Consider the following 27,411-nt stretch of genomic DNA (forward strand, 5'->3'; position numbering starts at 1 on the left):
AGAGTTTTAAAATAAGAGTCATACAAGGAAAATGTCTTGAAGAAATTAAAAGGGACTGTGAGAAAGCCACATGGTTAGATTAACCATGACCTTTGAACTAAGAATGCATGTTGTCAATTGGTAAGTTTAACATAACTATGGAAGTAACACAAACTGAGTATATGACACCTGAACTAGTGCAGAAAAAAAATAAGCAAAACAGCAATCAGTTTGCAAATAGGAAAGAAAAAGTGTTGAGCAACTATAATGAAAGTAAACAAAATGTACAGAATTAATTCAGTACCTGATGTCATTCAATAATAAATAAATAATTGTAGCAAATGTAACTGCCTTAAATGTTCCAGTTTAATAATATAGATTCATAATGCCCACATTACTAATTATAAAATGATTAATTCACCAGGAAGATATAACAATTATAAATGGGTTTATTCCAAATGGCAGAACTTCAAAGTACATGTAATGAAATTATCAGATATACAAAGGAAAATGGACAAATTCATATCCCACCGGGGATTTTACCACATAATTCTCAGTAACTCATAGGCAAAAGTAAAGATATAAGAGAATCAAAAATAACAAGCATATTCATTTTTCTGGATGGATAGAGAACCTGAACATGTATAGAAACCCGTCCTTAGGACGGCAGAGCAACCTGTTACAGGTGCACATGTGAGACAACTTTTTAAACTGTTAGGCAGTTATGAAGCAAAATTCAACAGATTTCAAAAGTCTGAAATCACAAAGGATGGCTTTTGACCACAGCAAAAGTAAGCCAGAAATCAATTTTTGAAAGGGAAAAAAATAGCTAGAAAATCCCAACATACTTGGTAGTTAAAACAGGAAACAGTGAAAGAATATTGACTTGGTAATGAAACTGAAGCCGTACTTTTTCAGAAAAAACATTATAGCCTTTAGTGAATATATTAGAAACAATGAAGGTCTGAAAAACAATGGTATTCATTGGCACTTATCTGAAGAAACTAAGTAAAAGAGCATCAAAATAAAAGCAAAAAACATACAAGACAGGAAATGCTAATATAACAGAAGAAAATAGATGAGTAGAAAGCACTATGTGATCAAGGAGAATAACAAAGAAAAGTCATTAATTAAAAGTCATTAATTAAAACAAATTTAGGATGGAATGATCACTATAAAAGAGAAAACACGAAGAGCCACTATCACAAAAGAAAAAGAGATTTGCACTATGGCTAGCACAGATGAATTAACAATATGTGAACACTGTTAAATTTTAAGGCAATAATTTAGAATTTTAAATAAAACTGATAATTCTCCTTAAAAAGAGAACTTACCAAAACTTGAGAGAAAGGGGTAGAAAGAGTCAGAGAAATTCTGAATTTTCTTACACCATTAAAGAAATGGTATCAGCAGGTTTTTGGTATTTTGTTTCTTTTTCTTACAAAGGAACCTGACGTCTCCCATGAGTCCACTGGGCAGTTCTTCTAAAATTTGCAGATAAACAAATTTCCTGTTACACAATCTTCTCAGAAAACAAAAGAATGTGATAATATGTCCAACTCATTTCACAAGATCATTACTTCAAAACCACAATCCCACAAGGAAAAGAATGAGAAGGTAAAATTACTTCTCTTTTTCATTTATGAACATACATACACAAAACGTTTAAATGGAAAATATTATTTCCACTATATATCATATTCATGATTAAACAATGAAAACATTTCATTTGCAAGTATGTGCAAGAGGAGTATGGTTCTGGAGCTTCTACCTGACTCTGTAATGGAAGAAAAGGAAAGGATTAGGAATAAAGTGTGAAAATTAGATAAGAAGCAATGAGTGTCATTATCCTTGAATGTCATGATTGAATATGGGGAATTTCCAAAATCTAAGAATATATATTTTGTTTAATTAGAAAGTTTATAGAGATTACTAGACATCAAAATCAGTTTAACATATAAAATGTATTTAGCTATACAAATAACCAACAGAAAAATGAGATACAATTTATAATGGTATAAAACATACCCACTAAAAATATGCCAAAACACATGTAAGACTTCTGTGGGAAGGAAAACTTCTAAAACTTTATTGAGAACAATAAAGAAGAACTTCTATTTATGAATTGGAAGATTCAGCTCTTCCCAATACAATTTATAGTTTCAGTTTGCTCCCAGCTGAATTTTACCCAGTTTTCATTATTATTTTCATAGTTGCTCATCTTGATGAGTTAGTTACTAAAACCTATATAAAAGGGTATCTTCAAGACATCCTTGGAGAAAAAGGACAAGATGCATTTATAATATTAAATATCAAGATTCATTTTAAAGCCAAAAAAGTTGGACATTGTGGTATTAACACAAGGATGGACAAGCAAAGTAGAACAAATGCAGACATTTATAGACACTAATATCTGACAAAAGAGGCTTGGCAAATCAGTGGGAAAGGACAGACTTTTCATTAAAATATCACAGTCTTTACTGTCTATACCATCTTTCTCCCAGCTACATCTCTAAAGTCATTTTCTTCCATGATCCACTTCCCTCAATCCATACCAGCTATCCTCCTCACAATTGCAAGGCATATTTCTGCCTCAAAGCCATGACCCTAGGCATGCTTTGATCCTGAATATTCCCAGGGATTGTCTGTTCACTCCACTAACAGCTCTCCAAATATCTCCATTTCAGAGTGGTCTCCTTTGACCAGTCTTTCAAAAAATAGTCTTTGTCATTATTTTTATCTCCTGATCCTGCTTTATTTTTCCCTGTTGTCTGTGTTCTCTAGAACATGACCTCTGAGATGCAGGACTTGGGTTTTTCTGTGGTGTCCCTAAATCCTGACCCATTACCTAAGACATACCAGTACTGGCTGAGGCAGCTAGCAAGACAGGAACAGCAACAAGGAAAGCCTGGGTTCTTTCTATTGAGGAAGAGGAGGAGAAAACACAATCAATGGCCCATACCTGGATCAACAATTCACATAAAGGACCACTCCTGTACCAGTAAGACTCCACTCCTGGGACCCATGATTAAGATAATGGCCCTGTAGAGTCCACTCCCCATGTCAAGGTTAAACCAGAATGAAGAGGATCAAATCAGCAGGTACAGGCCTTCCCACACTGGGCAGTCCACACACAGCCACCAGACCATTTGGGGAGGACTCCCAGTTCCACACCATTCAGTAACCCAACTCTATCAGACAAAACACCAAGGCCCAATGGCTTCCAGGCAACTGGCCTTATGCAACTTGCCTACCCCACACCTAGAGGTATTTGGACTTTCCTTATAGATCACTCCTTCCTATCTTTCTACTCTTCATGGCTCTTTTGCCACACCTGGGACAGCTTCCTAATCTTAAACTCTGTACCCAAGGACAGAGGAACATCTGGAACATCCCAAACACAAGTAACATGCTGGATGTATGAATAAAATATATGAAAACATTCCAAGAAAACACTTCAAATGAGACAGCATTTCTCTTCTCTTAAATACCAAAGACATTGAAATTTAAATAATTAACAGTGTTAAGCAAGAAAAGAGACTAGAGCCTCCTATAAACAGCTATAGGGAGATGTCTCTAAAGAACAAGTATGCAAATTATCAGATAAACCGAGAACTTTGGCAACAAATGTTCTGACTTAGCATTCTATATCTAGAAATTATAGCCTAGAAAATAATTGTAAAATGTATTCGTTATTTGAGCAAAGATATCTATCATGGAATTAGTGCCAGAGGCATAAAATAGAAATAAAGTGAACATAAAAACAGGATAGTATCTAGGTAAATCTTGAACATTCATGTGTTTGAGGTAATTCATCGTTTAAAATGATAATTTACAAATAATTTAAATAATTGTGAAAAAAGCCCATTATATAATGTGGACTATAAAAAAAGGCTATATAAAATTACTTGCACAGTAGAATGCCAAGGAAAGAGCTAACCTATGCAATTAAAAAACAGAAAGAAACAGAAAATTAGTAATGGGAATAGGATAGTATTATAATAGTATAACATATAATACTATATAATACTATACTATATACTATATATATACACTATATATATACATACTGTATATATACTATATGTACTATATACTATATACTATACTATATAATAATATAATACTATTATAATAATATTATAATTTTTAAATAATTTTCTATATTTTTCTGGGCTGGGGTACTTAAATGATGAAGCTCCCACAAGCATCGTGGGACCTTTTTATTTATTTCAGTATTTTTTCACAAATTAATCAAACATATGTCAGTTGTTTATTTGTCTTAAATGTTGTCTCTGGATGATATGATTGCCAATAATTTGACATCTAATTCATTCATTGTATTAAAAAACCTCTTCCTGTCCTGTTTTACTTTGACAGGCTGCAGCCTAGCTATCATCCCTTAGTGTAATGCAACTGTTATATACTCCCTTCTCTGGAGCAATTGCAAGGCCTCCAGCTGAGTCTGTCCCATCCACATAGGAACCCATCCTTCTTCACTACCTTTTGGTGTATTCACCTTCTCAGTCATCTGCCCTGTTGGTCCTGCCTTGGGCTCCCCACATGTTCAGGTATAACACCTTCTGCTCCTCTTTAGAGATGCCAACATTTCTTTCGCTTTCCCTGGCAGAGCTGGCCTCTGACCACAGCCCATGTCAACAGCTCATGTTCTTTAGAGCTGGGAGACCAGGGTCAACAGGCAAAATGATGCTTCATAGGCAGACCTTCAGAAAGAGAATCCAAAATACACGCACGCCTGCTCCAACAACTCTAGACATTTTTTTACTCCCATAAACTCAAAGGAACCTGTGCACTCTGAATATTGCAGAATCACCAGTGGACTTCTACCTTCTAGGTCTGCAGAGGAATTTACATGCAATACTATTTCCATTCTCCAAGTCTGGATTTGAGATTGGAAAGAGGTCCTATAGGTTTGACTTGCCAATAACAGGCAACCAAACTTTGGTAAGGAAAGGAATAACCTATTTTCTTTTTTCTATGTTTTTTTTAATTCACAGATAAAATTATATGCAATTAATGTAACCAAACATGATGTTTTGAAATATCTACTCATTTTGGAATGGTTAAATCTAGCTACTTAACAAGTGTATCTTTTGTAGGTGGAACAGTTGATGTCTAGTCTCAGCATTTTCATCCACAAAAGCAGCCTATATTCTAGCTCACAATTTGAAGTGGTCATGTTTTCCTCACATGTGTCATTATACCACTTGGGTACCCTCTTTTTGCAGAACATCATGATGTCCCTCATTCGTTCCTCCTCATGAGAGTCACTCTGGGAGGCGTTCCTCAGCCAGTACAGCATAGCAATTTTATATTTTTATCATCTAGATTCCTGTCTCACGACACCAATTAGTTTATTTTCCTCTTGAGCAACTGAGGAGCACAAGTTGTCTCTCCCATTCTCACTAACCTGTTACAATGCGATGACCCCCTCCACAGAAAGTCTTGCTTCCTGTGAAATTCTGCACAGGGTCCACACTCCAAGCAAGAAACAGAATTAAGGATTTCTCTAGGTGCATGCCAGTGCCTGTGTCTTCCGTTTCACTAACTATTATGGAGCCTACTGCATTTAGATAGTCTAATCTAACCTTGAATACCTTCCGCCACACCACATACAACTGCCAAGATCATCCACCCGCAGAGGAGATTAACAAGGCTTCAATCAGGGGAACCCTATATCTGAAAGCAGGGCATTTTGCCAATATAGTTATAACATAGCCATACTATAAATATTTCCCAAGCTGTAAACACATCAGACCTTCCTTCATCAGTACTCCAATGACCAAGACTGTGAACCAAACTCAGAAATTATTAGTCACATATCCAAATAATATTCAATATTGTAATTATTGGTAACATTTTTTTTCTGTTTTGACCAAGCTGCCTTAGTTGGAATCATGTGGTAATTTTCAAAACACCAAGAAAGAGGGTATGATTTCAGAAATAAAAATCTTCCACAGTAAATATCAGGGGTTCATCTCCTGATCCTTTTATCATTTTCTTCTCAGTAGTCTTTCATAAGAATTTCCACATCTGTAAAATCAAGAATAATGATTAGAAGTCTCAGTGACTTATATCACACTTATATATTCATTGCCAAATAAGTTTATTTTAAAACTAATTTCAATTTGTTCAATTATAGTCATCACTGCTTGTCAGTAAGTGATAACATATTTGGCTTTCACAAGTTCATGAAAATTACAGACTTGTTAAATTTCAGAACAAGGGTTTAACACTGGAAAGAAAATCGTGTAAGAGACAAGGATTTTATATGCTAAAAATGACCTTTCATTTCATAACAGGAATAGGAACAGGACTAGGAACAGGACTTTCTAGTCACATTTTGTAGAATGAGTTTAAGGAATGAGAATAGATTCAAGGAGCAAGGATAAATGACTTCATTCTTACATTTGAAAGACCCAAAGACCAGAATTAACCATCCAATATAACCTTCATGAAGACACAATGAGAAAGAGAACAGTAGCACAGTAGATAAGGGAGGTGGAGATACAAGTGCCCAAGACTACCTCCCCTTCCTCTAGCAACTTGCTAGGTTGTTGAAGTCCACTGAAGTTTCAAGAAAGAAGCCCCTCCTTTGGAGCCTCCATATTTGTGCTAGATACTGCCACCCTGTGGTCTGAGATCTGAGAGAAGTGCTGTGGGAACACTGAGACCTCTCCCCAAGCCTAGCAGGATACCTGAGGAAAACAAGATGGCACCTTGCTACAGCCAGGCTGCTCTCCTCCCTGCATTTCTGCAGGAGAAAGACTCCTGTCCAGCCTTTGATTTCTCTCCTGGCCTGCCACACTTTCTTTCTAAAAGGCAAAGCCATTGTTTGAAAAGAACCCCTCTTCTTTATTTTCAAAAACTTGACTCTTTCATGCAATTGCACCATTTCTGTTAGAATCAAAGTCACTTCTAACCAAAGCAGACAAACTATAGTTGACTTAAGCTTACATTTTCCAAGCCATTTCTGTTCCATTAACTGAGAATTTAGCACCACTCTGCAGTCCTAAAAGGCATCAGAATACGTTTTCACTATAGAACTGTCAAAATGTAATATGGCCTGCAATCAAACCTAATAGGTAAATAAAGTAACGAAACCAACTTCCCTCTCACAGGGGCCAGGCAGTAATATGTTAACCTATACTTCTGATTCAAGATACTAATACCTTACTAAATACATTTATTTGCATATTCTATGCCTTATTCCTCAGGCCAGCATGATATTTTGGTTTAGTTGTGGTTGTTGTTAACGTTATAATCAAACTCATAAATAAGGGAGAGATTTGGCTAGCTGGAAAGGAGCTGAAAAGTGGATTGCATGCACAGTACATCTCAATGATTTTCTGTGGAATATATTTAAATATTGCCAGATAATTGAGGGCCACAGCAAGTAGACTATCAACAGTTTCACTGGATTATGGGAATGACTTCAAGATGGGGATTTTTTATTTTCTACTATAAATGTATATCTTTTTCTTTTACATATACTTTTCTTTATTCCAGCTTCTGAAACTGCATAATCAACCATATGTCTTTCCTTGGGCTGCTTTCTCTTTGCAACTATTTCAACCCAGTATATTTATTGAGGTACCTACATGTCTCTTGTTTTGTTCAAAACACATAATTGCACTCTTTCTATACAAGAAGCATACAATCAAAACACAGGATGAGGTCTGTTTTCTTATAAAAGGTCACCTTACATCTGGGTTCAATAAAATGAAAATAATTCTGTTTTTAAGGGACAATTTCTCTCTGTAGACTAGGAAAGAAACTATTTATAGCAATGAAAATGTGTATTTCTAGACTACTGTACAACATTGATGGATACCTGGACCTTTTCTTATGTACAGTCTCATGTGAAAAGGCACTAAAAACACAGGATTCTTGGTGCAGGGCATCAATGGGACTTCTCTGGCCTCCAGGTAAGTAAAGATGTATCTATGTAAACCTAGAAGAGTTCATACTCCACTTACCATCTCCATGCTTACTTATTCCTTTGCAAAGACACTGTTCAAATTTTCTGGGTTGACAGCTGTTGCTTCAACAACTTCTTAAAATCATTTTGATAGTCACAGTTTCTGTCATTAGTGGGGCAAACTGACAAATTATCAATGACATATTTACACTAGTAATGGCATCCCCTGGCAGCCAAGATGTTGCAAAATATTCTTGAGTAGCAACACGTATAGAATGTACTAGTTTGCCATCTGGTTATTTGGGTTGGATGCTAGAGAGAATTCTTTTGTTTGAAGTAGGAAGGGCTGAGATCATGACTCGTTGAGCTAAATCTCCCTAAGTGAAATGTTCTGTTACACATTACTACAAATATTTCCCCCATGGATAGCTATGCTCCTTCCCAACGAGCAGCACTTGAACCCTAGTTACATGGCAGAACTCTTAGCCTTCCTGGGGAAGAATTAGCCAAGTCTCTAGAAAAACTGTATTCTCAAATGTCCACTCCCTGTAGGTCATGAATGTGTCCAAAAATGGTAGTCACGCATATGAACCACATCATTTTTGCATTCTTATACATGTGAAGTCTTTCCTTGGATTGAAGTTAATTTGTCAGCAGCAGTACTTTTACTAACATTCACATAGGTTACAGGTGATGTCTTTAGGTAACTCAGGCTGCTATAACAAACACTATAAATTGTTGACTTAAACAACAAAATATTTGTTTTTCACATTTCTGGAGACTGGAATTCTGAGATCAAGTGTCAGCAGATTCATTGTCTTGTGAAATATGGTAGGGACAGAAAATAAGAGAGAAAAAAAGGGGAATGAACTATGTCTGCTTCTTTTTTAAGGACACTAGTCCCATTAAGAGGGCTCCACCTTCATGGTCTAAGTTGCTTCCAAAAGTGCCCTTTTCAAATATTGTTCCAATGGAGATCCCAACAGATGAACTTGGGGGCAACTCTAAGATACAGTCATGGCCACAGAGAATGAAATGATTTGCATGTACTATTGAATTGCTTAATGTGTAGGCTTTTAGCTATTCTCATATAAAATCTGGCCTGTCACATCATACAATTATGAGAATAAGAATGTATTTCATGAAATTCGTTGTCTATTTATAATGGAAATGTAGTAGATATCAGCATAGATAATTGTCAAATTTCCAAGGTTTCAATCTCAACTTTGTCACTATCTGTTTGTCCTTGGGTAGGTTACTTGAGCTCTTTCTGCTTTGTTTTTATCATCTATAAACTTTTTTAAACTAAAAAAATTATCATATTATTGTACTGGGGGTGCATTGTGACATTTACAAAAGTGTTTACATTATGTCTTAGTTACATTCATACCCTCTATAAACCATTCATAATATTAAAAAGCCTTTTGACAAGGTTATTTTAAGGATTAAATGTGAATATAGGTATAAAACACTTGGAACAACTTCCTGGCATTTAGTAAATGACATGTAAATGTTAGATTTTTTCCATATATCATCTTTCTATTTGTGTAGAGCTTTTTCACATTGGTTATTTTGCTCATATGAACCATTTCCCCTCTTCTAGATTGGTAGCTCCTTGAGGGTAATGGAAACTGTCTAACCCAATAGTAGCCACCATGTTGATGAGCCCTGCTACACTTACAACCTCTTCTGACACAACCTCCCCAATCCACTGGGTCCCTGCTGGGAGCCACAAGCTTTGCATTAATAGATTGTGAAAATGAACACAGTGTCCTCTAGGAATGCAGAAGGTGCTACACAGAGAGAAGGAGTAGGTCCACAGCAGCTGAAAGGCTGAGTCAAGACAGGATACAGAGACATGGGGCCTCGAGGGCCAGAGCAGGAATCTATATGGAAATTATGAATAGGAAGAAACACAAGGAAGAAAAGTCCACGAGGGAAAGAAAATCTAGTGTGGAGGGCCAGGCCATCCATTAGAAGAGGAAGAGAAGTGGCAGACTGAGAAGGAGAGCATGAATATTAAAGAATGAGGGTCTGAGAGTGACTCTCAATACTGTGCGATCCCACCTCCTCAGCCTACTCTTACCATGCCTGGGAGTTTTATTTTAACTGAAGATTCATGTGCTTAAAATCTTTATTTCTGATCTTCCAAGTAAACAACCCTATGAATGAATTATTGATGAGGGATCTCTAACTAAGATAGGTATAGTAACCATGATTTCTTATTTTCTACATTTTTGATGCTCATTTTCAAGTGTCTTGCTGACTTGAAAGTTCAGCACCTCCCAGGGCTAGCTAATCCCTTGGGATAGAAATTATTTGCCTGGGGTCACACCTTTGATATGCAAAACAACCCATCCAGATCCCACAGTGCTAACCACCTATTCTATCTAGCTTTCACTCCCCAGGCTGTCTAATTACTCCATGCAAACTCTAGACACAACCTAGACAGTCCTTGTTCAAACTAGGCAATCCTAAACCTGTCTGCCTCCTTCGCCTCTATCTTCCTGCAAGAACCATAATAAATACTTGGGCTCATAGTTCCTTCTCTCTCCATGCACCTGTCTCTCCTCAGTCTTCCTCCCATGTCCTCGCGTGCCAGGCCATGTCTCCTATTTCTAGGGGATCTTATTCTTTCTTCATGACATAATTTCTGTGTCTATATGTCATACCATACCTAAAACAGACCCCACGTGCCATAAAAACAGGTGGGTGACCCACTTTGACCTGACAGGTGGCCTATGAGTGGAGATTAAAGATGTCAGAGACAGAAGAGTGTGTGAATAAGTGATTTCTCACTATAAGAATCTCAATACCACTAATTGTCCTTGGGAGGTATGACATTCAGGTGTATATTGAAGGACAAGCAGAATTTAGACATCACTGCATGGCCAGCCAACAGCCTGAGTAAGATAGAGACAAGTGGGATTATTGAAGGGTGGAGGCCAAGTTACCTAAAGAGACCTGAGGAAGCCAGGTCTGGAGCAAATGTCAAAGCTGACTTCACATTCATGTTTCCTTGTGTGTTAGCTTTAGTAATTAGAGATGAGCTCAAACGAAATGCCAATGTCCAAATGAACCTCTGCTATACCTAATGTTGTCACTGACTCTTACCCTACTTGCTCACCAGATGAAAGCTGGCTGGCAGGAGAGAATGCTCACACAGATGAAGTAATCATAATGGTTCAGCCTCTGAGGCAGCCTGCTTTGATGGCCTGACACTGTTTCCAGGAGTAACTATTTCCATCACTGTGTGATAAATGTAATTGGTTCTTGAGGTTGCATTTTCAAAAATTAATAATACACATGCTGTGTGAAAACATTTTTCTCAGAGGCATGTTTTCAGAAGTTTCTAATATAATATCTTAAAGAAATCATCCTAAGATGAAGTCATAAAGAATCACAACATAAGATGCTAGAAATCATGCGTGGGAAACAGATTTATAGCTGAGGAGGATCAGAAGGTAGCAAAATTCTGGGGTATAGTCAGTGTTTCTGTTCCATTAATTTTTAAATTACTTCAATTATATTCTTTTGCCAGGGTATGATGAGGAATAAGTTAATAGATGTTTATGAGGGATTGAGAAGGAAAAATTTACAAAAACAATCTAAATAATAAACCTAAGAAGAAAAACTACCTTCTTTCCCAAGTCTTATTCAGAAAGCCCCATGAAAATAATCTATTTCTATGTGCTAAACTCAAGGAAGCAATTTAGCAACAGGGTAATAATTCAAGATAAAACTTTCCCTGAATTCAGAATTTAGCCACCTAATGGAAAGAAGTATTTGATAATTATAATTTGGGTGACAATAGTTTTTAATTATAGTCATGAATTTTATTTAGCTTCTAGCACAATCTTCAAAAGGCCTGTGCCTAATGTATGGTGATAGGGAGAAAAGGGGGAAATCCAAATGATTTGCATCTTGAGTCTTCTATATTGTTAACTTCTACCTGTGTGCATACAAACAGTGAAGAACAGAGAGATTGGATACACGCTAAAGGAAATGCACTTCACTTAATGCCTAGGAGGCTTAACATACGGGACACATATGAGAAGGAATGCCTATTGGGACAAAAAACATGGAAGAAGCTAAACAGTTTGAAAATTTCTGATCACTGAACTCAAAGCTTTTTAATTTTATCATTCAACTGTCATCAGCTTCCTCAACCAGAATAAAGCATTTTGTAGTTTCTTGAGCTCCAATTGGGATAACTTCTACAGTTTCAGTTACTCATGCAATATGCTAAGGACGGTGGAAAATTGACCAAAATGTGAAAATTTTTCTCTATGTCAAATTAGTAGTTGAATGTACATCAGTTGTTGAGCTTATTGAATTCCCCAGATCTTCCTAATATATTACCTCTATGACTGAGCACTACATCACATGTTGGGAACCCAAAAGAAACAAGAAATGGCCCTGTCCCCAGTGTGTTCCCAGGACATAGTGTAGAGTCAGGAGTGGTTAGCTACAATACCCCTCCTTTAATGTTAACTCCTTAATGCATGGTTCAGAAAATTGACGCCACAGGAATTCCTACTTACAGATTACCACTTCAGGCAGGAGATTAGGTTAAGATTTTTAATGTAGTCTTGAAGCAGGTGCCAAGAGAGCCAAAGACAAGTCCAAGAAATTCCCCAATTTAAGATTTGTGTCCATGTTTAGGGGTGGTAGCATGCATCCCTGAAATGGTAAATGATATTCTTACAGCCTTAAGAAAAAAGTCTGACAAGCTTGAGGCATTCATCCCTCACAGGGTTTGCTTATATTTATTAGAACTAGCAGTGGCTGGTTTGTTTCTTCTCCTTTCTCCAGAAAGGTCAAGATAGGGATCCAAGCATGAATATGTGGGAGCAAGTAAGAACACAGTGGCTTTCTCATGTAAAGAAGAAGCCTAAGTAGACCAGATACATTTTGTTTTGTTTTTATAGTGGTGACAGATTTTCCTTATATATTCTTGTCCATGGCTCCTTGTGACCAGATAAATATTGTGCTGGTTAAAAGCACAACCTTTGGAGCAAGACATTTCTGATCTCACTTTCTCAGTTGGTCCTTACTAGACATAAGACCTTGCCAAATCATTTTCCATCCCTGAGACTAAGTTTCCTGATTAGTAAAATTTGAGATATGAATACTCAAGTCAAAGGAGAATTGCGAGTATCCAATTAGATAATCCACAAGAAACACCTGATATTTAGAAGGTACTTTTAAAAAAACCTGGCTGCTGTTCTTATGATTAAGTCTGGAGGCAGTCTCCAGCATGGAAAGCACACTGCCCTTCTAGGACTGACCAACATCTCCTTAGCACCAGTTGGTCTAATTGGCCACAGATAAAGGAAAATTCAAGCCAGAATGTTGTTAGATGACTAAAGAAACAATGAAAAAGTAGAATGAATGGAAAGACTAGCTAGAAGGACTTAGATCAGCCAAAAAGAAAACAGAGCTCCCACTCTCCAAGGCCGTGTGGAGACGGAATAGTAAATGTCTTCGGCTGAGAGTTCTCATTTACTATACTATCTTTTTCCACATTTTAATCCCTTACACACCCATAGCTTCACTGCCATATTCCAGTGTTGCAACACTGCCAGCATCCTCCTTCCTCCCTCCTCATTAGGGAAGATGCATCCTGCAAGCCAGGGAGAAAGAGTTACATGGTGGTGGCTGTCAGTGGGAATTCCAGCACCTTGATTTACTTCAGTATCAAGTTCAAAACTAGGACCAGAAATCCTTCATTATCATTTAATATGAACCTATTTCATTAGCTAATTTAAAATCATACATAATTCATCAATGCTTTGTTCATTTGTACTTTAGCATGCATTTCCCTAGATGTGGTCTCAACATTAGCTTTGCCTCACTATTTTTACTACATGAAATGACACATTTCTTCATCCATGGAAATGGGAGGGCTCTTTTTTCTTTGTCGAATTGAGTCACTAATTTCCCTATGTAACATAGTAATACTTCCCATATTTTATTTTCAAAATCCTTTCCTATACATTGTCATTTTGTCCTTTTAATAATCATATTATTAGCAATCTGGTAATGTTATTTTATTTATTTATTTATTTATTTTACAAGCAAAGGTATCTGTGGTACCAAAAGGCTGAGCTCATGTAAAATGTAGTAACAGATTTAAATCTGCAAATCAAAACTCCTGCCTTCTAATTCCTCTAGTGTTCTAAGCAAAAATCCAAAAGCTTTTCTTTTGTGGGGGCGGGTTCCTATCTTGAGATTTTATCTATATGAAAATACTTGTCTTTACACTTTTGGCTATAGGACTAATGCAGTTTTTAATTCTCTCTACAACAATAATAAGGAGGAATTGGAGGAGGAGACTGTCTTAAAATGTACATCTTATTATCCAGGAATGGTGAGGCCAACAAATTCAGAGACAATGCCACTGAGGAGAGAGCTTATTATTCAGTTTCTAGGGAGGGCCACCTGGGAAGCACCTGCATCATTTGGGAGTCAGGGGGAACAGGGAAAATGTGGTTGAGAGCTCTTATGTTTTCCAGAGGAAGGAATGAGTGAGGTTGAACAAACAGGTTTAAGACTGGCACTCTGAATAATTTCAGCATTAGTAGTCATGTACCTGGCCCTGGGTGATTAAAGGAAGGGAGTGGAACCCAGAGTTTAAAAACCTAACAGGGAATGTGGTGGGATTGTGGGCTCTAGACTTGGTAATCTGCATATGAAATGTACCATTAGCCATCCCAAGGAATGGTTACCAGCACTGAGAGGAGCTGTGTCTCCATAGTGGGCAAGACCATGGATGTGAAAGTGTCAGAAACACAAAGGTAATACAAGTAGCTGGCCATTCCTCCATGCTAAACACAATGATAAACATTCCACATGCATTATGTTACATACACTCCCAAAAAACTCCATAAAGTAAATGACATCATCGTGATCATCATCATCTCTGTTTTATAGATGGGGACCTGAGATTTAAAGGCAAAAAAACTGGCATGAATCACACAGACAGCAAATGTGGGGAGGTGTTGACCTCTACCGCTCTCCACAATGCCTGTGCTTTTAACCACTACTGCAGAGTGTGTTCAGACATTTCACAATGTATGATTGATGATTAATTCTTCCATTAGCTAAGAATGGCATCCAGGTTACAGTATTCCTCAATCAGTTTGTGTTCAGTGACATGGCTGAGAACCTGCCATGTGATTTGGAGAAGAGGACAGAAGTGAGGAAGTCCTGTGAAACCTGATGAAAGTCTCTTAACTCAGGAGCTCTTCCAGTCCAACTGTAAAGCAAGTCTTCTACATCTAGTTTTTTTTCTTTGATCCCAAATACTCTATCTCTTCCTAAACTAATTTCATCTCTATTCCTGGTTGAATAACAGTGTAGGCGAGTCACCAAGAAGAGGGACATAATCCCCAAAAGTCGAAGAGGAAATTCTACCTCACAGAGCATTAGAATAGTAAGTGCATTTAAAATACTTTCCTGCCAAACTCAGATAAGATGAGCTGTGAACACTGTTGTTCATTTACAGGGTAATCTGAGTAGGGCCAACTATAGGATTCACCTAAAAATGATCACCTAGACCCCTAGTTGAACTCAAGGATCTACCATGAGCCAGAATGTTTTTGAAGATACCCTTTCTGCTACAATGGTCAGTTCAGGAATTTCCGACTATTAACCAAGGCTGTCTAACAAAGGCTGGGTTCCCTAGATACCACATTTATTGTTGTGCCAACCCCATAATGAAACACAATCAATGACTATATATTACCAGTAATAGCATCAAACTCTTCCCCTACCACCTACCCACCTAGCTCACACACATTGCCATAGCCTTTACATAGTGATCAAGAATGTCTTGCAAAGGCAAGGACACTCTCTGTGTGCAGGATCTCTTATTCCAAGCTACTAGGCACAGTGACAAACAGGTCCCAGGTCTAAGGAGTAAGCTTCTCATTGTTCCAATTTAATTTAATTCACAAGTCTCCAATGTTGTACTAATATTCCACAATAAATAGAAGGATATTATGAGTACAGGAATGATACAATTTAATATCTGAACTGGGACATCTTTGAGGGTACAGGAGGTTAGTATTAATAATTACAGAGGGATAACAGACATGAATGACTTCAATCTCAGACAAGTAGGGATGTATGAGAATTCCTCTACCCCAATGGTGGGAAAGGGAAGACCCAGCTCACCGTGTCATACCCACTGGCTTTAGAGGTGTTTGGCTTCACATATCATCTGTAAGTCTTCAGTGGATAACAGATGGTCAATATTTGAAAGTCTCCTTCAGGTTACTTCATAAGGATCCTCCCAAATACCTATGACTATAGACAAAGGGAATATCAAGGTCCACTCAGCCTCCATGGAAGACTATGGCAACGTCAAAGAATGGCAACTCTCACAATCTAAATTTACCCTAATTCTAAAAGGACTCTATGAGACATTCTAAGCTAACCAAGGACTCAAGATATCATGGAGAATATGATATGTTATAGAACTAAGAAAAGGCAACCTGCATAATAACAAAAGAAAAATGCTTGTTAAACTGATAAGATAATTTGGTATAACAAGAGCTCATCCAACACTATTTGAGAGTCTAGCTCAAATGTTAGTGAAGAAAATAGGGCTTTGTGCCTGAGAGTAAACAGGCACGGAGTGTCAATACTATGATCCAAAACATAGAGATGCTCATGATTTAGTTATATATGTAATATTGCTTCATAAAATACAGATGACCCACACAGCATCATAAAGACACAGTAGGGAGTTATAGGAGGTTTGTAAACAGGCATAATAAGGACTTGGTGAGTAGCTTTGAAAATTAAAAAAAAAATGAACTGCTAAAAGGGCCCAAAGGAAGAAATAATAGGACTGGAACAGAATGACTGCAAAAATGGTTCCCTGGAAGACACAGGATTTGAAACCAGCTTCGAACAATGAAAGAGATTTTGACAATGACGGGAAGATGAGAGGCATCTGGGAAAGGGAAGTCAATGCTGAACAAAGGGAGAAAGTGAAATGCCCACATTGCTGGAGCAGAAGACTGGAAAGGTGGGGCAGGGACCAGAATGTGGGAGGCTCGTCAAGCTAAGTAGTTTCCACACAAGCTTCTTCTAGCAGTTGCAGAGGAATGATGCAGGTATATGCACTAAACATTTGCTGTGATTGTTGTGATTATTCAGGAGAATTAGCATACCTTGGGGAAACAGAATATTGATGGATGCATTTGTGCTCTCAGATCCAACAGCAAAATCCCTCAAGCCAGCTCAGCTTGAGTAACCTAGATAAGAAATGAAACTGTACAGTTTTAATCTAAAAGTAAAAGTAGGAAAGGTAGAGTTGCAAACTAGCAAAGGTTCCCTTTGGGTTTTGCACATTAAAGGCTTACATAAGGCACAGGAATTTTGGAATATCAGAAAAACTTTAAATAGGGCTTAAAATGCTTCTGAATTTCATGAAATTGAAGACTGATCTTTCTTTGGAACAAGAACAACTTGATGGAATAATTAGAACATTAACTCATGATTCTACAGAACATCATTTAGAGAACCTTAATTACTATTATATTATTATTGCTAATAACAATAACTAATGCTTAAATAGTGCGCACTATCTTTCCAGTACTGTTTTAAACACTTTGCATGTATTTACCAAAATAGGCTGTGTTCAAATGAAATCCTAAAACCAATAAAAAAACAAACAAACAAAAAACCAAATGTGTGAAGAGCCTTGAGGAGGAGCCATGGAAGCCCTGCTGGGTTCTACTCCAAGGGCACAGTGGCTTTGAACACCACAGGCTTCCCACAATGGATGTCACAAAGCCAGTACCAGAATGTTCCCACAGCTCCTACTTGAAGGCTATGTGAATATTAATGAGGGTAGCAGACATATTTATGTGCCCAGCAGAGAACTTCAAAAAAAATTTATTATTGGTCACCAGCATTTTAAAATTGGAGGATTTAATATTAAAATTTGGAAGTCTGGGCCAGGCATCCCAGCTACTTAGGGGAGGGCAGAGGGAGAAGGCTCAGGGTCAGGAGCTCCTAGCTACTCAGGAGGCTCACAAGTTAGAGGTCAAATCAGGCACAGTTAGCAAAATTTTATATCAAAAACAAAACACAAAAATCAAAGGGTTGAGGGTGTGGTTCAAGTGGTACCTTGGACCTACTTAGTATGGACAAGGCCCTGGGTTCAAACCCTTGTACCTGAAAAAAAAATGGATATTTGGCTTTTCTTAGAAAACCAGAAGACCTGGCAACTGTGGTCCTATCATCTCACAGAACAGCCAAAGGCAGAGACTGTTACAGAGGCCTGATGAGTCTTAGACAGACTATGTGCTCTGCCCTTCAGCTCACTACCATCCCTCCCACCCTCCTTCCTGATCAATAGGACTGGGGTTTGAAAAGCTTGGGCTGCAGTATAAATTTCAAAGGCCGAATATAGAGTGCCACATCAGAAAACATTGTACTTTGAAGTTTTCAATTTAGCAGGAGAAAGTGGAGGTTCAGATAATGTGGCTAACAAGGAGAATTTGAACATGTAGTTTACCAATCATTAAATAAATGCACATAATGGAAATTGACCGGATTTTTTTAAAGGAAGGCATAGCTATCATTGAAAAACAATGTTGACTCAATTTTTCTACCATAGTTAATAGCAGTGGGAAATGAGCATGACTTCAAACTTAAAGAACACTGAGCCAATCCATTAAAATTTCCAATTCTATTTCTGGAGACTCCAGAGATCTTTCTTGGCTAGACTTCAAATTCTAATTATAACCCCAGAAGAGATTTCCTAATCCAGGAATAGCTTCATCAAAGTTAAAGAAACAAGAATAAAATGATAACACAAAAAGTATTCATATGTGAGCATCCCAGGAGGGCTGGGAAGGGCAAGTTTTCATTTTATATGCTAGGACATTCCTGGCATAGCACAGCTATGTAATGCATCGGGCTGATATAACGAAATGCCAGAGACTTGGTAGTGAAAAATCAGAAATTTATTCTCTCATGGTTTTGGAGACTGAATATCCCAAATCAAAATGTTAAGTTTGGTTTCTCCTGAGGCCTCTCTCCCTGATGGCCAGGGGTGACTACAATATCTTCACGTGACATTTCTCCTTTTGTCTGTGAAAATTCCTGGCATCTCTCCTTCTTATAAGGAAATTGATCTTTAATGGATTAGGTCTACCCTTGTTATGCTTTAGCTATGAAGTATCGTCCAAAAAACTTATGTTTGAGGGCTTGGTCCCCAGCTGGTGGTGCTATTTTGGGTGATTGTAAAAATTTGGGGAGATGAGGCCTACATGGAGAAAGTAGGTAATGAGCATATCTACAGCTCTGTCTACCATGAGGTAAACAGTTCTGAAACCATGAGCCAAATAAATATCTGCTCTATTAAGTTGTTCTCTCAGGTATTTTGTCACAGCAACAAGAAAAGTAACTAATACAACACATATGACCTCATTCAACTTTACCTTTGCAAAGACCCTATCTCCAAATACAGTAGGCATAGGGCTTTATCACTTTAACATATGAATTTGGGAGGAACAAAATTCAGTCCATTGCACCAGCATAAGTCAAAAGAAGTCAGATGGATCAGAATAGACTTCACTTAGCTGTAGAGAGAGGAGGCTCAAGAACCCTGCCCTAGAGCAGAGGAGTTCTCACTCACTGCTATATGGGTCAGAGCCTCATGATTGCAGGAAAACTCTGATCCCCTCCCCCAGCCACATACCCATATGTCTCCACATCCACTGCCTACTTAATTCATAAGGAATCAGGAAAGCTCTGGCTAGCAGGCTCTCAGTCAGCCCTAGAGGACAATGTGAGCAAGGGTTCCTTAAATGCTGCACCTTGGAAGTCTTTCTTGATTCACCCTCATCTTGATCCTAGAAAAGAAAGATCTGGAACTGAGAGGTCACAAAGCTTCTAAGACAGCTCAGTTTCATGTTCATATTAGAGGGAGAGAAGCTTGAGGCCACCTAAATTATTTCCATCTTCCCTTTTTGAAGATTTAGATAGCAACCAGAAGGGAAAATTTAAGAGGTGGTGGAAGTTGCTCAGAATATATATTTTTGTCTGTTATCTAACAGACATGTTACTTTCTGCTAGTTTTTGTTATTGGGTTCTTGGATTTGAACTAAGGACTTGTGCTCAGGCATTCTATGATTTGAGCCATGCCTCTAGCCTTCTAGCTTCTTTCTTTCTTTCTTTGGCAGTACCGGGATTGAACTCAGGGCCTCATGCTTACTAGGCAGGTGCTCTACCACTTGAGACACTCCACCAGCCCTACCTGCCATTTTTAAAGTAAGAATTAGGTAGATCACACAATCTTAGAAGAAAAATTATGGCAAAGAGATGTTGATGATAAATGCATACCTCCATCATTGCAAGAGGCCACACAACATAGCAACTAGACCACCACTGCCCCTCTCCTCCCAGCAGAGGGCACAGGACATGGGACAATGAGGTACACACTTAGCCTAGTGACTCTACAATTGTTCTACACTTTCACCTTCAAACATCACATTCAAGCCTGTTTGACCTGGATTTTCTAGCACATTATTGCAAAAACACAGAGTACCCAGTACTTGGGATTTTTTTTAATCAACAGGGCATGATTCCTACCTGTTTTAAGCAGCCCACTCAAGTATCAAGCCTCACTGAGAGCCAGTGGTTAGATTGTGTGGTCTTAATTTGTTTCCTTCAGGTCTCATCCAGATGGAGTTTACAGCACAGAACAGCACACAATATGAAACCTCTTTTACTTTTACAAGGCCGCTAATCACAGTTGTCCTTGCCAGGCACCTGGTTTAATTGGGGGATATTTCAGTAATTGTGATTAAACTATTCTAAAGCAACCTTTAGCTTAATTGTGGTATAACATTAATGTAATAGGATTAGTTAGCTCAAAGAAGAAGTCTGGAAAGTGACTTAGTAACTGCCTTAACTATATGAAGGATTTTTCTCACAAACCTTACTAACTATAGGAAAGCTTTATTGTGCAGAATCAGCTGTTCCTTAGATGAAAGGGTGAGGGGAAAAGCAAATGGATTTTAAGATTAGTTAGTAGGAGAATATTCTGATGTCTTATGTGATTAAATACAAAACTATATTAAGGAACTGTTGACAAGGGCTGCTGTTTTACAAAGCCATTACTTCTTAAAGGTCTGTAAAAATTCCTGGATCTCTAACTGTTGGAAACGGATTTTTTATCCTAAAGTCTCTGAAGTTCTACCTAGCAAAGCTGATCATCTTAGTCATACAAAATGTGCTCAAAGGGAGTACCAGTGGACCCCAACACAAGCTGTTAAATATAGTATGCATTCTGTTTGTTGAACGATAGTGAGTGAATAGAGTAATAGTGCAGCAGCCAAAATCCACAAGCTCAGTGTACTGAATTCACTCTACTGCCGAGCAATGGTAACCAGATCCCGCTTCCCAGTGAAAGGTCTACTAAAAAGCATTTTCCTCAGGGATAAACCATGTGTTAATTAGAATAAAAGCATCATTACAGAGGAGACATTACAAGGAGCTCCCCAAAGTGAATCTGTGTAGACACATCTCCACCACCCTCCATCATTTCCCAAACCAGGCCTTATGCACTGGGTGGCTCTTCCAGCAAGGAAGATTGACACTTCTCAACTTTGGGGCTCCATCTCTGTCTGCATCTGGTATCCCATAGACTCAAATAAATGATTTTTTTCATCAGAAAAGACAAAGAATTAATGACATTTCTGAGAATACAGACAGCAGAATTTAGTGGTTGTCTCTTCAGGGCTCAGCAGTTAGAACAACCTTGCTCTGGTGATATTTCTACTATGGATTTAATTTACCAAGTGCAAGTTTCATTGTTCTTTATTAGGAAAACTGAATGCTTAATAAGAGCAATGTATTCCAAGCAGGTTAAGGATCCCCCACCTTTACAAGCAGAGAACGAGCAATTCGACCATGTAACAAAGAATATTCAATTTAGAACCAGGAAGACGGGTGATATTAATATTTTAGGGTGTATTCTGAGAAGTAGAAGCTAAAAAGTTTGGAAATATGTGTTGACTTTCAGGTACCAGTCTCACATCCTGCCTGGTTTCTGGACGCACCTTCACTTCCTTCTTTTATTTCCTCCCACATCAGTTTGCCTCAACCGTGGACAACCCCACAGGACGAGTAAAGAATAACTTGAAGTCACTCAGAACAGGATACATTCAAAGACATGTAAAAGCCAGCAGGCATTTTTGAAAGTCCTAAATTAATTTTTCATTACTCCTAGTCTTCCTATTTATAAGTCAAGCTATTGTCTATTCCATTTCATATCTTTGGAGATTTCCAGTCCTGGTTTACTAACTTGCTGCAATTTAAAATCTGGGTCAAGAACAAGCTACAAAGTCCTTTAATTAATTATGTACTTCACAGCCTCAGAATTCTCCCTCCAGTGACAGCCCATCATTTACCGCTTTACTTTATTTTCTTTAGCCAATCCAAACAAAATACCCCTTCAATCACTCCAAAACCCCCTATATCAAACTTAAGGATTATAGTTGAAAGGTTATACAAAAGTGGCAAGAAAATACCAACTCAGAGAACAGAGTGAAAACACGGTTATTAGGATTACCACAAATTTGTAATGCCAACTAAAATCTTGTGACTTCGTATTTCCAATAATACATGTAACTATTCAGTTAATAAAGCAAAAACATAATAATTAATAAAGCCTGAAATCAGATTAAAAGGCAGTGTTTTCAAATCTTTGAAAATTTTTCTTCAGAACTAATATTTTTTACCAAATGCTGTAAATTTAATTTTAATAGTCTTTATTATTTTTTTTTTTTAGAAAAGTTAAGGTTCACAGCAAAATTGGACAGAAAGGTATAGGGATTTCTCATACACCTCCCACCCCCATGGCTGCATAGTCTTTTCCATGATCATCAGCCCAACTGGAGTGTCACCTTTGTTACTTTGATGAATCTACATTGACATGTGATCATGCACAGTCTGTAGCTTACATTACAGTTGACCCTTGGAGTTCTGCATCCTACTTTGGAAAATGCAAAATGGTTCATATTCACCATTATGGTGTCATACAAAGTTGTTTTACTGCCTTACCATTCCTCTGTGCTCCCCCTTTTAATCCGTCCCCTCCTCCCAATCCTTGTCAATTACTGACCTTTTTACTATCACCATTGTTTTGCCTTTTCCAGAGTTTCATTTAGTTGGAATCACACACTATGTGGCCTTTTCAAATTGGCTTCTTTCATTTGCTTCATTAAAGCTTCTTTTACATCTTTTCATTGTACATTTAAGTTTTAATTCCCCAAATATTATTAAGTGCCTTCTGTGCTGTGCCAGACACTGAGTATATAACCAGACACTGGTTAATTTTCCACTAGAATGTATAGGTGTCAAGCAAAAATAAATGAGTAAATAAACAATTATATATAATGGCAAAAGGAACTAATTACTTTGAAAGAAACATGATAACAAGTGTGCTGGCTGTTCCTAAGGTCACTCAGGCTAATGACTCACTAGCTAGAAGGATTTCCAGGACTGTGAAAGCAGATAAACTCACAGTATAGCTTATTACAGAGGAAGAACACAGATTAAGATCAGCCAAGGGAAAGGAGAATAGACAAAGTTCAGGAGGTGCCCCTGCTACTGGAGTCACGTGGGAATGCACATAATTCTCCCTGCAAGGAGGAGCAACACCATATGTGAAGTGTAGCCAAGCAAGAGAGCTCACTTGAGCCTTCCCATCAAGGATTTAATTGGGAGCTGGCTACAAAGGCATTCAGCTCAACAATTCAGACTTCAGCTCCCTTAGTAGAAATATGCAATCATAATTGCCTATCATAATCATAATCATATTGTTAGCATAAGCTTTCTAATAAAAATGACACTGTGTGACCCAAGATGTCAGTTATCCAAGAATCTCTTATCAGGCAGAATGTTCCAAGGGCTCAGAAGCATTTTCCAGAAGATAGTCTTAAAAACGTACCTTGAGGAAGGATCAACAAATGGGACTACATGAAATAAAAAACTTCTGCACAAAAAAATGAAATGGTCTCTAAATTAAAGAGACCACCCACAGAATGAGAAAATCTTTACCAGCTATACATCTGACAAAGGACTGATAACCAGACTACACAGGGAGCTCAAAAAACTAAATTCCCCCAAAATCAATGAAGCAGGCAAATGAACTGAACAGAACTTTTTCAAAGGAAAAAGTCCAGATGGCTAAACAACACATGAAGAAATGCTCACTATACCTGGCCATAAAGGAAATGCAAATCAAAACCACATGAAGATTCCACCTTACTCCTGTTAGAAGAGCTACCATCAAAAACACAAATGACAACAAATGTTGGCGAGGATGAGGGGATAAAGGAATCCTCATACACTGCTGGTGGGAAGGTAAGCTAGTGCAACCACTTTGGAAAACAATATGGGAGCTTCTTAAAAAACTAAACATAGATCTGCCATATGATCCAGCAATCCCACTCCTAGGGATATACCCAAAGGACTGTGAATCAGCTTACAATAAAGGCACCTGCACACCCATGTTTATCGCAGCATTATTCATAATAACTAAGCTATGGCAACAGCCAAAATGCCCCACAACTGATAAATGGATTAAGAAAATGTGGTATTTGTATACAGTGGAATTTTACTAAGCCACAAAGAATGAAATTTTTTCATTTGCAAGTAAATGGATGGAACTGGAGAACTTCATCTTAAGTGAAGTTAGCCAGGCTCAGAAGGCCAAAAGTTGCATGTTCTCTCTCATTTGTGAAATACAGACCTAACACATATGTAGCAATATTAGGAAACACTGGTCACAATAAGGGGAGGTCATGCACGAGAGAGGTAGGGAAACTAAGAACTTGAATATGTTTGATATTCTCTCTATTCAAGAATAAATATAGAAATATTTGACTGAAACTACCATAAAAAAGTGACTAAGGTAGAATGAAGAAAATAAGAGGAGATAAACCAATTGAGGTTACAGTACATACATACATGTATAGTATGTACAATACATACTCCCTGTGTAGCTACCTTTATCTCAAAGCTAAAATGTCATGTTTTTCATGTTCTCTTTTCTCTTTTGTTCTCCTACAAAATTGGAGAACAGAAAGGCAGAAAAAGTCCTGCCTGGGGTGGGAGTGGGGGAGGGAGGCAGGAGGTAGGAGGAGGGAGGTGATGAGGAAAGTGGGTAGGACAGTGAATACGTACAAAAAATGTGTACACGTGTAAGTAAATGCAAAAATAGAACCTGTTGAAACTACTCCAGGAATTGGGGGTTGGGGAGAGGAAGAGGGATGAAGGAGAATGGTTGAGGAGGTGAATTCATATGATATATTTGATACTTTGTAAGAACTTGTATAAATGCCACAATGTACCCCACCCAGCACAACAATGAAGGTAAAAAAAAAAAAGCCACACACTTTGTTTGCAACCTGAAGAAATGAGCACCTTTACCGCCTTGCTGAATTACTTCTGTACTGCATGCTTCAAAAGACAGGGTATAGTTTAAATTGCTCCTTCAGGAACTTCCTCCATGGGGAAGTAACATTTAACCTGGGAGGTTAAGGAAACAAAAAAGTAGAGAGGAGAGTGGTTCAAGCAGAGAGAACAAGTGTGAATGTTCTAGATAGAAAGTCGCTATGCCTTTTTAGGAAACTAAATTAAGGCCAGTCTATCTGAAAGAGAGTAATTAATCAAAGGGGTGAATGGCTCAAGACAAGCATCGAAAAGTAGGTGGAAACCAGATTACACAGAGCCTAAAAAAGTCAGTTAAGTATATTCCTCTTGTGTTTGGGATACCAAACACACACAGAAATATTCTGAATGTTTTAAGCATTCTTATGTCTTTTAAAGACTCCTACATTTTTATAGTAAATGGATTACATGGAATTAAAAGCAACAGGGAGACTAGTTACAGAACCAAAAGTGACTATGGAACAGGGATACAGTGAGAATGGTGACAAATAGATTAATATTCATTTGGGGGATGAGGAACTCCAGGATAGTGTCCACATTTCTGACTTGAGCACCTGGGTAGATGGAGGCTATACTTACTCTAGTGAAGAAGCCTGGAGAAGGGCTGGATTCATAGAGGAAAGATGACTCAATACCTTTGTGATCCCTCAAACAACAGGATCAGAACATAAGAGAGCACCTTCACCCTGGATAATCACTGCATTGTTAATTATTTATTAAATCATGTAAGTTTTTTTTCCTCCATTGATACCCTACACTCAGCAATCCTCTTGGAGCCACCTCTTACAATGGTGTGAAAGGGAAAACTAAAATTCTTTCTCTGGGGGTGTTTCCCCACCACTCAGGGAAGCTGACAAAAAAAGGAAAAAGTAAATTTGCAATAGGACTAAAGGTTCCTGATGTGTGGAGACTTCTGGGTTATGCTTCACCACCTGAATAAATATTCCAACACCACACCCAGAGGCAGCCTAATGAAGTGCATATTAAACTGCTTTCAAGAAAGCAGTCACAAAGACTTTTAAGTTTAAAGCCCAGCATTCGCGCAATAAACCATAAAGGAACAATTTGCCGGCAGATAAATAAAGGGGTCTCTGAGAGTTTAAATCTTTTGTCGTGTGTCTTCTGCAACACCTTTATTTTTACTCTTTTCTTCTCCTGATATTTTAAACTTTTATGCATATATGAGTTAATTAAAAATATCAAAATATACATTCCTTCGATTCTGACCAACATGGTGATAGCTTTAGACAAGCTTAGCAAAAACAAGGATAACTTCAGAAAACAATTCCTATCATGAGTGCACATCTAAAGTGTCCAATCCAGGGCAAATGCTGAGAAATGTACTTGATACTTCTTTTGACTACCTTGGCAATAAAACTTACTTTCAAATTAGAAATTCTAAGATCAAGTGACACAGATGACATTGTCACACACTAAACTCAGAGATAAGCTCCATGTCACCTGCATTTCACTACTTTATCCATTTGGGTGACCCTCCTACCTTATTATGTACAACTTGTCATGATTATCATTCCCCAAGCGTGCTCCGTAAGTGTGTGACTTACAAATAACATTTAGCATATTACTTTATTGCTACAGGCCCTTCACAATTGGGCAAAATAATGAGTCTATATGTTGTTTATTGCTTTTCCCAAAATAAAATTAATGTACAAAATACATAATATTAAAAAATCACATAACAAGTACAGAACATTTGATGTCACACTGAAGGTTGTATCAGTAAATAATCTTAAGCAAAGTAAACCTTGGTGTATGCATCAATAAAGCAACTTTTCTATTAGAATCTGTTGCCCCATTTGTTTAAATAGAAAATGGTTTAATGCCCTCTCCAAGCTCGCTGACAACACTTGAGTGCTTGTCTGCAGGCAAAAGAGACATTATTCCATGCTGGTGCACTTTTACCAAAGGGCAAGCCTGTTCCTATAACTTTTCAGACAGCCAAAGACAGAGATTTTCCTTTGGAACTCTGGTTCATTTGTCAG

The 27,411-nt window shown here is 37.8% G+C and overlaps 1 long non-coding RNA gene across 1 annotated transcript in view; it reads right to left on the reverse strand.

The window, feature by feature from the left end:
• The window catches only part of LOC141417827 (uncharacterized), a 235,523-nt gene extending 231,644 nt beyond the window's left edge, over positions 1 to 3,879 (reverse strand). The window contains exon 1 of the long non-coding RNA XR_012442432.1: positions 1,314 to 3,879. This is a non-coding gene — a long non-coding RNA (uncharacterized lncRNA). The remainder of the gene's footprint in view (positions 1 to 1,313) is intronic.
• Between the last annotated feature and the right edge of the window lie 23,532 nt (positions 3,880 to 27,411).

The sequence above is a fragment of the Castor canadensis genome, chromosome 16 (genome assembly GCF_047511655.1).
Source record: "Castor canadensis chromosome 16, mCasCan1.hap1v2, whole genome shotgun sequence".
Taxonomy (NCBI): domain Eukaryota; kingdom Metazoa; phylum Chordata; class Mammalia; order Rodentia; family Castoridae; genus Castor; species Castor canadensis.